The 15,194-nt window shown below is 33.4% G+C and overlaps 1 protein-coding gene across 1 annotated transcript in view; it reads right to left on the reverse strand.

Moving 5' to 3' along the window:
• LOC147066026 (inactive hydroxysteroid dehydrogenase-like protein 1) overlaps positions 1 to 15,194 on the reverse strand; it is a 76,025-nt gene that overhangs the window by 60,006 nt on the left and 825 nt on the right. The gene's annotated exons all lie outside the window — the stretch shown is intronic.

Genomic DNA, 15,194 nt, shown 5'->3' on the forward strand with positions numbered 1-15,194 from the left:
CATATCTAAAGCACCCACGACGAACTCATTAACATCGGCAAAAATACCTACAATATGTTAACCACAAGGAGCGAAGAGAGAGAGGGGAGCTTGGGCAGGCCTTCATCTAGCAGTGGATTGAACCTGGCGCACGATGTATGATATTATCATCATGTGCCTAATATAGTATTTTCAACATTTTTTTTCAGTCTGGGAAGAACTTATTTTTTAGGTAAAAATACAAAAGAACCTTCTTAGTGAATTTTAACACTTTCGTCTAGCAACACTGAATCACGCCTGCATATTGTCTTATGGTGGCTTATATAACCTGCGGACCAACGATCACAATAGGATATAGGAGAGGAGATTCCTCATAAGGAGATATAATGTTAATTGTATCATAATAATAATTACCTACTCTGTATCGTAGATCAATGCGCAGAACACTGACTTTTCATTGGGGGGCTACGGGTTCGAACCGGTGGAGCTTGTGATTTTCATTTCATTTCTCGAAATTCGAGAATTCACGAGGTTTGTCTACCTGTATCGGGTATTGCTGATTTATTCAGCCAGGGTCTATGGTGCAAAACCCCCTGGCAATTCTGGTGAATATTTTTTCGTATTCATTGGGAAATGAAAACTGTTTTTTTTAACTGTGGCAATATATTATATTATATTATAATACTAATATAACCGTTTTGTTTGATCTACCGAGTATATTAATCAGTCAATAAAATTAGTCAAAACGTCGTTCAGTAAGATTAGCGGCATTTATCGGCATATTATTCAGATGGCGATGGGTGATAAATCCATAAGTAATCAATTACCTTATAAAATATTATATGTGTCTAGAATTATCTGTAACGCATGAGAGAAAACATATGAAAAGGTGTAAAAGGGGCGAGACAGGGAGAAAACGTATTAAACATAAACTTATAAACACACATTATAATCAGGGCACAAAATGGAACGGAACGCACCGGAGCGCCGTTCTGGCTCTTGAAATTTGTAAAATTATCGCTCCGCTTCGTGTAAAAAATATGTTGACCGTCTGAGGCAGATAGGCCATAGAATAGAAAATCTGATACACTTATTTTTATAAAATACACATACGATTTGATAACTATGTAAATATCTTCAGAAAATTTGTCGAGCGCTCCGGTTCATAAACTTTTCCATTTCGAGCGCTGATTATAATTAAATCGAAGGAATCGTTTATTTTAAATGTGTCGTGGAAGTAAACAAATGATATTCTCATAAAAACTTGACAGAATGATGCTTAACAGTACGGTAATAGCGTATCGAGTCATAAGAGTGTTGAGAAAATGGTATGTAATCCAAGAGATGTAAGGGTTATTATAATAGTGATAGTATACTGTAACCTATTGTAACCATAGGCAACATACACAATCAATAAAAAAAATATAGAAACATTATGGGTGAGGAAGAGCGGTGTTTGCGTCGCCGTTTGACAAATTAACGAGTCCAGCGATGGCTTGCTCGGCAAATTCAAGATACTCTACTTACATTCTACAAAGACTCCGCCAAGCTGGTGCACCAGCTCACATACAAATAATTGAGTCTGAAACCCCAGAACAAAGACAGTAAGATAGATAGAACATACCTACACGTAAACGTATGGGAGAGAGAGAGACATACTGCCACCTGGTAATATTTGCTAGTATGTAATAATGAGTAATCACTTTCAAACTAAATTAACTAGGGTTATCTTCTTTTGCGAGCTGTAGGGCCAATAGTGTAAGATCACTGCTTTAGTGGGTCAAAATAAGAGAAAGCAAAACAGAGTCGGTCGCCGGCACGGTGCTGTACCTTGCAATTATGCAACCATCTGCAATCGTTCACATCGTACTAAGTGAATATAATATAACGTATAATATGAAGAATGAACAGTAACCCAGCGAAACGGCGAACTTGGAACAATTTTACTCAACGAACCTATGCATAATCAAGTTAAGCATGGTGTATTTTATGTAACACAAAATGAACTAGAACTTAAAATTACTCACGTGATAGTGAAAATTACTGAATTAACAATATGGACACTATTAAACATTAAACCATCGTTCCCGAATAATTGGCCGCGCGGACAATTGCACGCGCAAATAGATTTTATTATTACTAACTGACTGCAATACTGAAGAAAATTAATTACTTCCCTGACATTATAGAACCATAACATTAAATAGTGGGATTGAAGCACATAGCTTCTTTGGAATTTTAAATATCCTTTTCTTACAACCAATTAAATAAGTTACATACAATAGTGAATAGAGCAGACGTCGGCAAATGCGGCTCTTCGTTAGGCTAAGTGCGGCTCCCAATATCTCTTGATAAAAATGTAGGTATTTTCTTTCCCCATTATACTCGTATGTTCGCGAGTTTTACTTTCTAAATGATTTAAGTGACAAGATACGCGTACTCGTATATGAATGCAACTGTCAAAGACACACGTATTCGTGTATGCGTGTGTGATGTGCTTTCAATGTGTAGGTTGGGTAATTTAAAGAAACCTGCTTGCCGATTATTTTCCATTTTCGGTACAACTTATAGTAAAATTGTGAATCGTTATACCTACTCCTCTATGAAGTTTGTCAAATCAAAACATCGTTCACAGCTAACAAATGAGCATTTGACAGATTTGCTTCGAATGGCTGTAACCTTAGACTATAGATACATATAGACGCCACCCGTTGCATTGCTAAATGAAGCCGCGTGCCTTGCGTTTGGTTTGTGAGCGATCGAACGCATTCGTCTACAAATGTTCGAGACCATAGACCATTTCGCTAGTGCTCGCCCAAAGTGCTCGCACTAGACGCTCAGAATTAAAATATAATTTTCTATTTTTTTACGTTATATAGTATTTTTAAGCGGTCAAAATGCAACCATTAGATAAAGATATCCATAATTTAAGTTATTTTAAAGAAACACTAGGTCACTGATATTAAAATATATAATAAAATACAAATAAATTATCACGAACATGTATCAACTTACTTATGAAACGTAATACCATATTCTGGCTTATCAGTACGGCTACCACATTTTAAGACAACATACAGAACCATCTTTTCTACTTAATTAACCAAAAATATTTACCACTGACTTTATGTTTAACACAGAAAATATCAATTTTAGCAACACGAGCTCGTAAGTTATCGACGCCATGTGAAGCGTTTCGCCCCGATTTGATGGCGATACTTTTGGAAACTGGCTTGTAGCTAGTAGACCTTTTATCTTACTCTAGCGCGTGTCGCAGAAATTGTAAGGGTGCCGAATACTTTCTCACTCGCACTCATGCATCGTTTTTGTTCAGGCCTTGGCTGTAACAAATTTTAGAGATTTAGCTAAAAATGATAAATATTTATGAAGTTATACTTCTTTAGGCGCGTTTGTAAAATCAGATCAGAGTGTATTTTTGGCGTGTGACATGTAACATATAATTTATTTTTTCACACAAAAATAAACGCACTCGATTGGATTCGAACCACCGATTGTTCGGTTATCAGCCGAACGCACTGCCTTTACGCCACATTATGATACTGCAATCGTGACGATTATTCAGTATAATATTATAGTTTAGAATTGTTCCGTTGCCTAGGCAGCGAATTTATTATTGTCGGTCATTTGCAATTCCTTACGTAAACAATATATTAAACGTCATAGTGGCAGTTCTTACTTTAAAAATAAAAACAACGATAAATAATTATATAATTTAGTAATATAAAGTTAAAGTGTGTAGAAATAAACCAACGGCGTTCCAATAAGCGGTCCTTCTTCTTGAGTGTGTCGAGAGCTAGTCGAAGAATCTAGGTTATCACAAGTTGTGTTTTTGTTTTGTTACGCCAAAGAAGTATAACTTCTAACGCGCGCACATAAGTACACACACCGATTTTTTTTATTATATTTTATTATAAATTTTGGACTTATTATTTTGTGTTTTCTTTCTCATTTTTTTATTTTATTATATTATAAGTAGGTATGTATTTTTTATACTTTATATAGCAATAAGTAGCTAATTAAGATGTGTGTAGAAATGTAATTAAATTAATTGAATTTGTGTACTTGATACTAGGTACATAAGAACATGACTATGGTGTGGCTAATTATATTATGAAAATCCAAAATATGGCTCTCGTTAACCTCATATATGCCCATCCCTGCAATAGAAGATTCTTCCTTTTATTCATTCCTGAATAACGCTGCAACCGTAAATTAAAATAAATAAATAACATAATGGTAACCAAATTTTAGAATTAAATAATACAATTAATAATAATAAAATAAATAATAAGCACCTGAACATATTTTGGTACTGTGGCTACCAGTGGTGTGCGGTGACATTGGATTGACGTAATGCTTTTGAAAAAAAATGTAAGTATCTAAGGCATTTACATAAAAGTAGCAATATATAAGTACTGCCAACTAATGATTTTGGAAATATTGTGTTATCTGTGGTAACAAGGAAATGAAAGCATTGGGCATTCTCGCGTCGGACCTTAAGAACTTCCTCATTAGTCAAGGGAATATCACAAATATATTAAGTGAAGCCGGAATGTATAATTTACGATGCATAACGCAAATCTATGGAAAATTCATGTCTACGAATAAACAAAGCATGTTTATGCCATGTTGATTGGTATTAGCCTTCTGCTGAAGAGTTAAGACATCATCTGGACCTTTCACAATAAGAATACGTGTGTTAACACAGTGGTTAGCATTTATAAAACATTTTTATCAACGCGCTGTCATAAACTAATGCCATTATTTATTATAATATTTATATTATTGTTCTGTGTTCATCCGAATAAAATCAGCTCCATGTAAAAATATTTCTTCCCTCAACCCCAGTATTGGTGGCGGTTTGTTACTACATACTATAAAAAATAGTTTAAATACAATACGTGTTTTAGAATTACCTCACGGTTTGGCTGTAGTTTACTGATATCGTATTTCACCCAAGTTTAATCAATAATAATTAATCTGTATGTAGGCACTTATCCGGTAGGTAATTGCAAAACCATATGTATTTCCTGAAGTGATGACATAACCGACATACCTTCTTAGAGTAGTGTAGAATAGTGTAGATGTAGATAGTTTACCTTTTAATTTGACGAAGATTAATAATTATCAAAATAAAGCATAATAATATGAATTATTTGATAGTCTGTCCTGAATTAATAATATCTTCAAAATTGATAGTAGTAATAACATTGTAGTTTATTAATTTGTCTAATTGTCCGTCAATTATTATTGTTCAGTCACCTGTTATATGAGTATGTACGTTTAATATCAATGAATTGGAAATTAAAACTTATCGACTCAGCATCGATGGAAATTTAATTTGGAAACGTTAACATGAATAAAGTGCAGGAGGCGCTCGCAGCGTAGATGAATATTTTTCATCTTTACATGTAAATATTTCGTATACTTAACACAAATTTATTGCTATATTTTTGACATTCAGTAGTCTATCGCACAGGCTAAATTATTCAAAGAAAACTCGAAATCTGTCATACAAAATGAATCTATTCGTCATAATAATGCATGAAACAAATACGTTTGGACATAGGTACGTCAAATTGGTTACGCAAGTAAATTAAATACGACAGAATTTAGATTGTAAATCTCAATATTATGTACAATATAAATAGTATTTGAAAAAAAATCGAAATCAACTCGGCGCCTGCGCATAACTTAAGCAAACCATCGAAAACGTATTATTTTATGGTTCGGTAGCTTCTCTTATACATTTAAGACGTTTAGAGATAATATAGAGCAGTGTTTCCCAACCGATGGTCCGCAAATAGTTTTAAGAATTTTTAATCGACGCCAACGTTAACCGGAAAGTTATTTTAAATATAATGAGTGAACATTTAAAGGCGTCAGTTCAAAAATTTAATCACTATTACCTATCCCGAAAAATGCAATCTAAGGATTAAGTAAGACATCAATTCATATTATGCACTTACTAACCTAAACCTAATCGAGGACGCACCAAGGGAGTGTTTTTTTTTAAATTATTAATAACCATGTCCTTGCTTTTTCGTACAAGGTGGTTGTTAGTAATTTTGAACAATCACAAACACCCAGGCTTTGAGAAAAACACATTAATGTTTTTGTCACGACCGGGAGTCGAACCCAGAACTCTCGGGTGGAAGGCCAGCGCCTTACCCACTGCACCAAGGGAGTCAAAGAAAAATTGAAAAAATATTTTATTGTCATCAAAATATTCATAACAAAAATTATGACATTTTATCTAAGGTATTAAATTAATACTGCATTCTGAATTATAATGCAAAGCGACTTGAAACGATCGATATGTGTCGATTGATCACGGAAACCTAAATTTATAAAATAATCTTTAACTGAAATTTGAATGAAAATTGTGCCGCATGCGACTTTTTACTATCAGTGAAACAAAATTATCAGACAAATTATTTTTTCTTGAAATATTGTATTTTTGTGACTCAGTTCATTTTCATGTGACGGGTTTTTGAGACTTTTGCCACCCGGGTGTTTCGCATCTTTAACACCCCAGCTTGCCACGCCTCAGTGTCCTGTCATAAAGAAGAAATATTGTCGCAGTCTTGGATACCAATTGAAGAAGAATATGCATTATTTACTAGTTACAAAGTCATTCAATAATTGTCACCATTTTTGCCAATTAATGTGAGAAGACTTTTTTAGCCATTTCAATAAAAAAACGAAACAGAGAAACCAAATGGATGTCAATGCAGGACTTGTCTCTCCTAAACAACACTGAAGCCAAGGTTGCCAACAATTTAAGCAAAAATGCAGCAGCAGATTTCGCATATTTTTAAGTAAATATTTCTTTCTCAAAATTCCAGAAGTTCTTTTATGAACAATATTTATCGATAAAATTTTCATGATAAATATTTTTGTAGGTATTCTCAATCATATTATTTTAAATCAGTTAGGTATAACATAAGTTCTCATGAAAACAAATTTACAATCACTGAATACAAATTATGTATTGTAAATAAGCAGGTTAATTTAGTTGGTATACTTTCATCCGTGTATGACAACTTTTCGCAGCTCTAAATACTTACCGAAGAGTAAAGGTTGTGATTTGCGAGAATTCTCCAGAAATGATCTGAAAAGGCCAATCTCAAATCTCGGGAAATTAATTTTTCGAATTTTTTGCCGGAAAAATTATAAAGCAAATCAGCAAGAATATGTAATTTCGTAATAATGTCAATTTCTCGAGAAATCTATATAATGTTGTAATAATGATTAATGAATCTCAAGAATTCTTGAGAAATCAACCAAAAAACTATCAAATTCTCACGAACGCAAATACTTTTAATTTCGAGAAGTTATAACGAATTAGTATCATAATGACGAAAACAGGTTACTTATAAACTTATAATATAAATAATGCATAAAGATAATTACTACTTATTACTAAATTTTAAATATTATTTACATTTTTTTCTGTATATTACACTAATGACTATTTGTAAATAAGCCGTGTGTAAAAAAATGTAGATAAGTAACAGGTCGCATTATCATGAAATAATATTTTTATTGTAGCTTTGAATTACTCGTTATTTATTACTATTACCTACGTAGATAATAATATTTTTTTTATTTTCATATGATTTGACCGCACTATTATTAAGAGTGATTAAATTAATTGTTCCTATGTACGTATATACTTATATAAGCAGATTCTTGTGAACTTATTAACAAAATTCCATGATCATTCGATGGCAGGTAATAATAATTATATTATATTATAATATAGATTATAAAGATTCCGGACACTGAGATTGTGCCCAAATATACTCATAGGTACCTATAGTGAACACAACTGGTTTGGGAATTGGATAACACAAGGTCCATAATCCAAATACGATAGAACAAAAATAATTACTTATATAATTTTTGACCATATCCGATCTTAATAAGATCATAATATGTAACATATTTTTGTTTTTATGAGAAATCGCTGTTAGCCACTTGCTCAACCTATTAGGTACATACTCGGACTCATACACTTTATTTTTACTGTATTATTTTATTGTGTAATACTTTATTTATTTAATATTTACTTTGTTATTTTTATATAATACTGATAAAACAAATATTCCATTAAAATTATAAATATCTGATTTGATATTCAACTTTTAAGTTAAAAATAATTCTCCTGCAAAATAACACTTTTGTGACAAATACCACGGATATTCCTATTATTATATAACCAGAAAAATCAGCCTTCGAAATGGAAAATTTTACGAACCTGAGCGTTTGATAATTTTGCGAAAATATTAACATAGGTAATTATTTAATTTTATATGTATTTTATAAAAATAAATGTGTTGGATTTTTTTTTATATGACCTATCTAGCTCAGACGGTCAAATAATTTGTTCTACGAGACGGAGCGATAGTTTTGTAAATTTTATGAACCGGAACGGCGCTCCGTCCATTTTGAGCCCTGAATAAAATAAAAATTATATAACTGTTGATATACTAGATTTCCCAGGTAAGTATATAAAATACCTCCCCAGTCCCCTGCATACCTCAAGAGTACATACAACAGCGACTGCATTACCTATGCTTATTAGCTGTCTCAGATACTCAGTTGAACGGCACTTAGAGGTGAATTTAATTTGTAAGACGGTCAATCGGTAGATTTTTGGGTTTTCCACCGTGTGTCCTTCTTTACTCGACGTTTCGGGCTCGTTGCAGAGGCCATTATCAAGAGATGATATGTTTTATGATGAAAATGTAACACTACATTTTCATCATAAAACATATCATCTCTTGAGAATGGCCTCTGCAACGAGCCTGAAACGTCGAGTAAAGAAGGAAGGACACACGGTGGAAACCCAAAAATCTACTACGATAAAAAAACAACCGTGAAAGCCTCAAACATTATATAATATTTGTTATCCGATAGAATTTGCTGTATATGGCTACCCATTGGCCGATATAAATAGTCAGTATCATCAGTTATTTTAATTAAATTTTATTGTATTTAATCTTTTAGTTTAAACTATTATTTTTGAGCACAAAAAGCTACACAAAACCGTCTTATAATAATATGTACTGAGTCTACCTGTTACATCAGTCAAGCGACAACCGATCTCAGCCACCGTCTTCAAAGAAGACGGACCCCACGGTCCAAATATCTCGAAACCTAGGTGACAGACAGTCGTATTTTTTGCTTTATTAGACTCAGCCAAAAGAGATGCTGAACCTAGCGATTGAAGTGATTTATACAGGTGTGATGCCGCGAGTGTATCCACCACAGAGACAAATGCTAGTACATACATATACATAATATAATGAATCCCGTTGGTTTCTGCAAGTATGACGTCATTACCCCCTGCAGTTCTGATTCTTGTTTTCATCTCGAGCTTTCTTTGACAGGTAAAATTAAATTGAACGCTTTCCCTTGACTTAATAATACGTATTTGCTTTTAAATTGTTTCCGTATTGATAGTATTGAATATTATATGGTATGCATTTAATAATAGTCATTTATATTTAACAATCCGTTGTCCAATAAAATTAGTAAGTACTATAAACTTGTAATATTATATGTAGACATGAGTGTTGAGAAAACGAGTATTGAGAAATAAATGCTTCTTTCATAATATTATTATTATTGTTTATGTAGGTACTTTGTGGACATCACTGTTCAGTCAGTCCAGAGCTTCCCAAATGGTTCGGCACAGTGTGCTGAGAGTGGAATGGGGCAAGATATTATTACCCACGACGCACGAGTAGGTACAGGGGTTCTATACGTTTATAATGCATACAGCGGCAAACACATTTTGAAAATAGCCGATATACTGTATTACAGGGCTCGAAATGAACCAGAGCGCACCGGAGCGCCGTTCCGGTTCATAACCCCAAATTATCGTTCCGTCTCGTGGAAAAAATAATTTGACCGTTTGAGATAGATATGCCATATTAAAACAAAAAATCTAGCACTTTTTTTTTTGAAAATACACATAAAATTAGATACTTAACTATGTTAATATTTTCGTAATATTATCGAGCGCTCCGGTTCATAAAATTTTCCATTTCGAGCGCTGCTGGATTATTTGTTAGTTTAGGTTAGTTTCGATTAGGTTAAGCTAGGTTACCTAACAAATAATTCAGTATATCGACTATTTTCAAAATGTGTTAGCCGCTGTATCCAGGATAACCGACTTGTACCGGTACATGTATTCCTCGACTAACGAACTCTTTCAAGCATGAAGATCTTTAACGTGGGGGGCCCAGCGTGGCGAGTCGACGAGATCTACATATATCACAAATTTGCTCTAATAGTAAAAAAAGTCGCCTGTGGCGCTATTTTCTTTCAATAATAGTTATATTTTAAAATATGCGGTTGTGCGATGCAATTTTTACTTATGTGTCATTACTCGATAAACCCATAATTCAAGTGGATGTAAGTATTAAACATACACTATATACCCTTAATTTTACCGTGAACATCATTTAAAAAATGCCAGTGTGGAGCGTCACACTGCCTTTAACCCTTAGCGATAGGTAGGGGGAGTCAAATATCCTAGCATTGGGGCCCGCTTCAGGATGTGGGGGCCATGATTCTTTTAAATTTTAAAAGAGCGCAAGTAAAATCATTGAATGAATTGATTATCTAAATTAAGCATGGTATGTAATTATTTTTATTGTGGTCCAATAAAAAAAATCTCCTTTGTAAATAAGGTATGGACCTGAATAATTATTTCTTTACGTCTAAAATAAACTGTTTATAAGCACTATTACCCATCCACCACAGATTTATCGCTTGTTATTTGCCGTCAATATGGAATCAGAAATATGTACATATTATATAAATAAATTGTTTTTTTAAATATTTTGAAAATTGTGTAGGTAGGTACTTCCGTAAGTATTAGTCAGTGAGACGTTTTTAAAATCGTTTCACTATACTAAAAAGGTTTCGAAGCCCTAGATTAATATACTAAAATACATAACGCATCGTCTCTAGTCTTAACTATATACATGTAGATATACATACTTTTTAACTTGTTCCTTGCAGTCATGTAATTGTTTACACATTTTTTTCTCAGTGAGAATGTTTCCGGCAAAATAATTCCACATTGATTTTTCGATAATGATAAATTAAAATAATATGGGTTCCATGACAAAACAGAACATGACAAAACAGAAAATGACAAAACAGAATAGTGACAAAATAGAACAACGATAAATATAACAGTGGCCTTTTCAGGAAAAATATAAATTTAATATTGAAATTGTCCTATCTCTATTATGTTGATAGATTTTTAACAGCACAGATTTTCAATACGCCATAATAAATCAAAGTATATACTTACCTAATTTTTGCATACCTAATCGCTAGAAAGCCTCAAATAAACGGGACTTTGCCGGCAAGCTTAGGATATTATCTCATCTTAATCAATATAATATAATGATTGGGTGACTAGTTACAACGAAATAATGACCTAACCTAACCTAAATAGATTTCGCAAAAATTAATGTTTCATTTTTCCTCTGGCTGTTCTGTTTTGTCATTTTCTGTTTTGCCGTGTTCTGTTTTTCCGTTTACCAATAATATGATACTACCTAGCCGACAAATCCTTTTTATGCCCTTTTACAGTTTGTTATACAACTATATTTTTGAAAAGGGCGCCGGTCATGTCTACATGTTTGATCTCTTTATAACGATCTGGATTTGTTTATTCACATTAGGGTAGGTACCGAGGATTAAACATACAAAAAGAAAAAAAAATAAGAGCAGATTTCAATTCATTACGCACCTATACTTATTTATGCGTGAAACAGGATTTATACGTATAACTGCTTTGTATCAAAAGATATGCGAATTTTATTCTCAACATTGAATTAGATAGTATATTATCCCATGTACATGGGGTAATATATTATTTTCAAAGCAACCGTAAATAATTGGAATGTTTCAGCTTGACTTGCCAACCTTCAAACACTAAAAACATTATTAAACATTAAGACAATATCAATATGTTTTCGGAGAAGATGAATAAAGAATGATTTGAAAACGAAACCTAATTTATAGAATGTTTTAACATTCCATATAGAATTTATAATCGAATATTTTATTTTTGAAATCGATTTACTCAGCATAGTCACTGGTGCACCTACATAAATTAATTCAATTTCCAATCCTCAGTATCTCAATAGAAATTTCATAAAATATTTAGGTACCTACCTATAGAAAATACGTGATCGTGGTAGGTTTTTGGGTTGTAACTGTGTGTCATACCTTCTTCTTTCTTCGACAGTTTGGTTCGTTTCAAAGCCATTCGGAAGTGATAATGTATTGAAAGTATCTATAGTCTAATAGCGCCTGTACACGTGCATGGGATTTACTAGCAGCAATAGTGTGTATTTTAAAATATCGTGACAATAACTGTTTACACGTAAAAGTGCTGACTGTCTCTCCAATCTCATTCTTCAAGAGTAAGCGAGACGCGATGTTGTCATTTTACGGTACTATTTGATACGTCGTAAAAATCGGTTAAAGCCGCGTTGACACGGTCCAAGTACGATCCAAGTACACCTGGACCGAGTGCCATCCAAGCGCACTCGCATGGGACAGCTTCATACAAATTACTCCTATCCAAGCTAACTAGGATGAGTAGGACGCGGTCCGAGTAGCTTGGATAGGAATAATTTTTATGAAGCTGTCAGTTGGATGGCACTCGGTCCAAGTGTACTTGGACCGTGTCAACGCGGCTTAACCGGATTAATCGGGTATAATACCCCGTTTACACGTGCATGGATTCACTGGTGACAGTACGTATTATCTCGCGGCCGTAACAAGAAAATATACGTGTAAACATGTATTATCCTGCAGTTGCAAGATTGCATGCATGAATAAAAAAAGTTCGGTAGCTTCTGAATGTTCATGCGACAGTTGGGATTTTTTCGACCTGCGCCTGTGCAGTAGAACGATAGTGGCGAACCTGCCGGAAAAAAAAACGAACTATACCGCGGCCGATTTTTACGACCTGATAAATAGTACCATAAATTGACAACATCACGACTTGCTTTCTCTTGAAGAATGATATTGGAGAGACAGTCAGCACTTTTACTTGTAAACAGTTAAGTATTGTTATGATAGTTTAAAATACACACTATTGCTGCCAGTAAATCCACGCACTTGTACAGGCGCTATAAGATTGAAATTCACTGTAAGGTGATGCGAATTATTTCTTGATAATAATTGCCTCTGCAAAGAGCCCGAAATGTCGGGGAGAGTAAAGGAAGAACACACTGTGACAATCTATACACTGTAGGTGAGCCGTCTAAATCTCAATTTTCTTTTGGCTCTACTGAAAAGCAGCGATTTTAGACATGTTCTCTTTCACTTTCGAATCAGGATAATAATTACTAATGAGTTCACATTGCCTACGAGTAATCAACAAAACCAGGCATTGTGTTTAATTTTAAAAAAATGCTAACGTAGTAATAATAACACACAATGCTTCCGAGTTTTCAATTCTGAAACAAAACTATTATTTTTGAGAGGTAAATTAAATTGCGAGTGAAATTTTAGAGAACGTTCTTTGCCAACAGACAATTCTATCGTCACGCGAAATGTGTGTTCTATTTTCAAAACTTTTGATGCCAACATCAAACTTTTAGTTTTTTAATGTAACGAATCATTTTAACCGGTGCGTGTGTAAAATTTATTAATCAATACATTGCGATTTGAGTCTAGCTGTAAAAGTTTAAAAATAATCAACTGTTAAAACAATACGTTTTAGAATTTTAAAACTGATGTCCAGTGATGTGTATGAATGATTGTAAGAATAAACTGGATATTATATTTCACGAATGCCTCATTATAAACGGCTTCTCGTTTTATGAAAATTGAGAGTTAAAGAAAATCGAGTACAAATGTACAGTACTATGTCGCAACTGTAATACGATTCGCCCCTTCAGTTTATAATAATATGTAGCTACTAGGTCTTTTCTCCGTACGTGCATACAATATCCAGGATATTCTGCCCTTCTTAGGAAGAAGGCAATAACTGAGTCTCACACACTTTCGAGATAAATGACATAATGTGGTTTTTTTCTAACTTTAGTACTGTGAATTAATAAAAAAACGGTGATAATTTTTATAAGTAGGATGTTAAAATACAAATAATGTAATAATAAACAAGCAGTAACTGCAATAAATAGGTGCAATTACTGGCTTTTAGCTAAGAAATTTGTATTATTTTAGCAGATGTCCATTTTTTCACTAAGGATTTTAATGTTATTTTAGTGACAATTCTGATTTTAAAGTGAGCAGAATATATAGCTTTTAAAATTACCTAACGGATGGCATTCATAACTCAATTTCACAAATTTTGTGAGTTACTGCCTTCTTCCTTGGAAGGGCAGTATTGTAGCGTTGTAAAAATGAGTAGACATTATCAGGGGCGGAGTAGGTATACCCAAAAAATATTAAAACGTGTATAATTAAGAAAATAATAATATACGCTTTTAAAATAATACTATTGACCTCAGAGTCAGACTGTATTATTGACATTTAGGATTTAGACTTTCGAGAATGTGAACAGTAACCTTGTTTCGTGTTTTTAATTAGTTGTAATATTAGAGTTATTTCTTAGGACCGCCGTTTGGTAACACTGGGCTGCACATTGACGTCATATGAGAGCAGGCAGTCCATGCGTTGCATAGGGGCGGCAAAATAAGGAACGAAAGCATCATTACAACGTTTGAAAGCAGTGATAGACGATACGGACACTTTGTTAGAAAGTACCGAATCTTGCTTTTAAGAAAATCACAAGGGGGCCTCCAAACGTGTAAGCGTCGCAAACCTCCATTTACCTCAAACTACTGCTGTTTGAGAGTAGATTTCTTAGAAATGTTCCAATCCCCAGTAATTGGTATGTACTTATGTGATTTTCCAAGATTTCTGTTGCATTTATCTATTTAAGATTAAGTATAAAATAAGTAGATAGGTACAACTTCGTATACAATTTTAGATTAAAAATAAAAGGGGATGACTTTTTACGTTTGCCTAGGGGCGACACTTTGGCAACGTGCGTTATTAAGGAAATAACCTTATATAATTATTAAAATTAAATCCAGGACCGATTAGTAGGTATAATATTATTATTGTGACATTGACACATTTTTTAACTAGTGTTATCTTACATGACGTTATACCTTCGT

Source organism: Rhyacophila brunnea, unplaced genomic scaffold, assembly GCF_057557595.1.
Source record: "Rhyacophila brunnea isolate RB1 unplaced genomic scaffold, BYU_Rbru_1.0 scaffold_5, whole genome shotgun sequence".
NCBI classification, from domain to species: domain Eukaryota; kingdom Metazoa; phylum Arthropoda; class Insecta; order Trichoptera; family Rhyacophilidae; genus Rhyacophila; species Rhyacophila brunnea.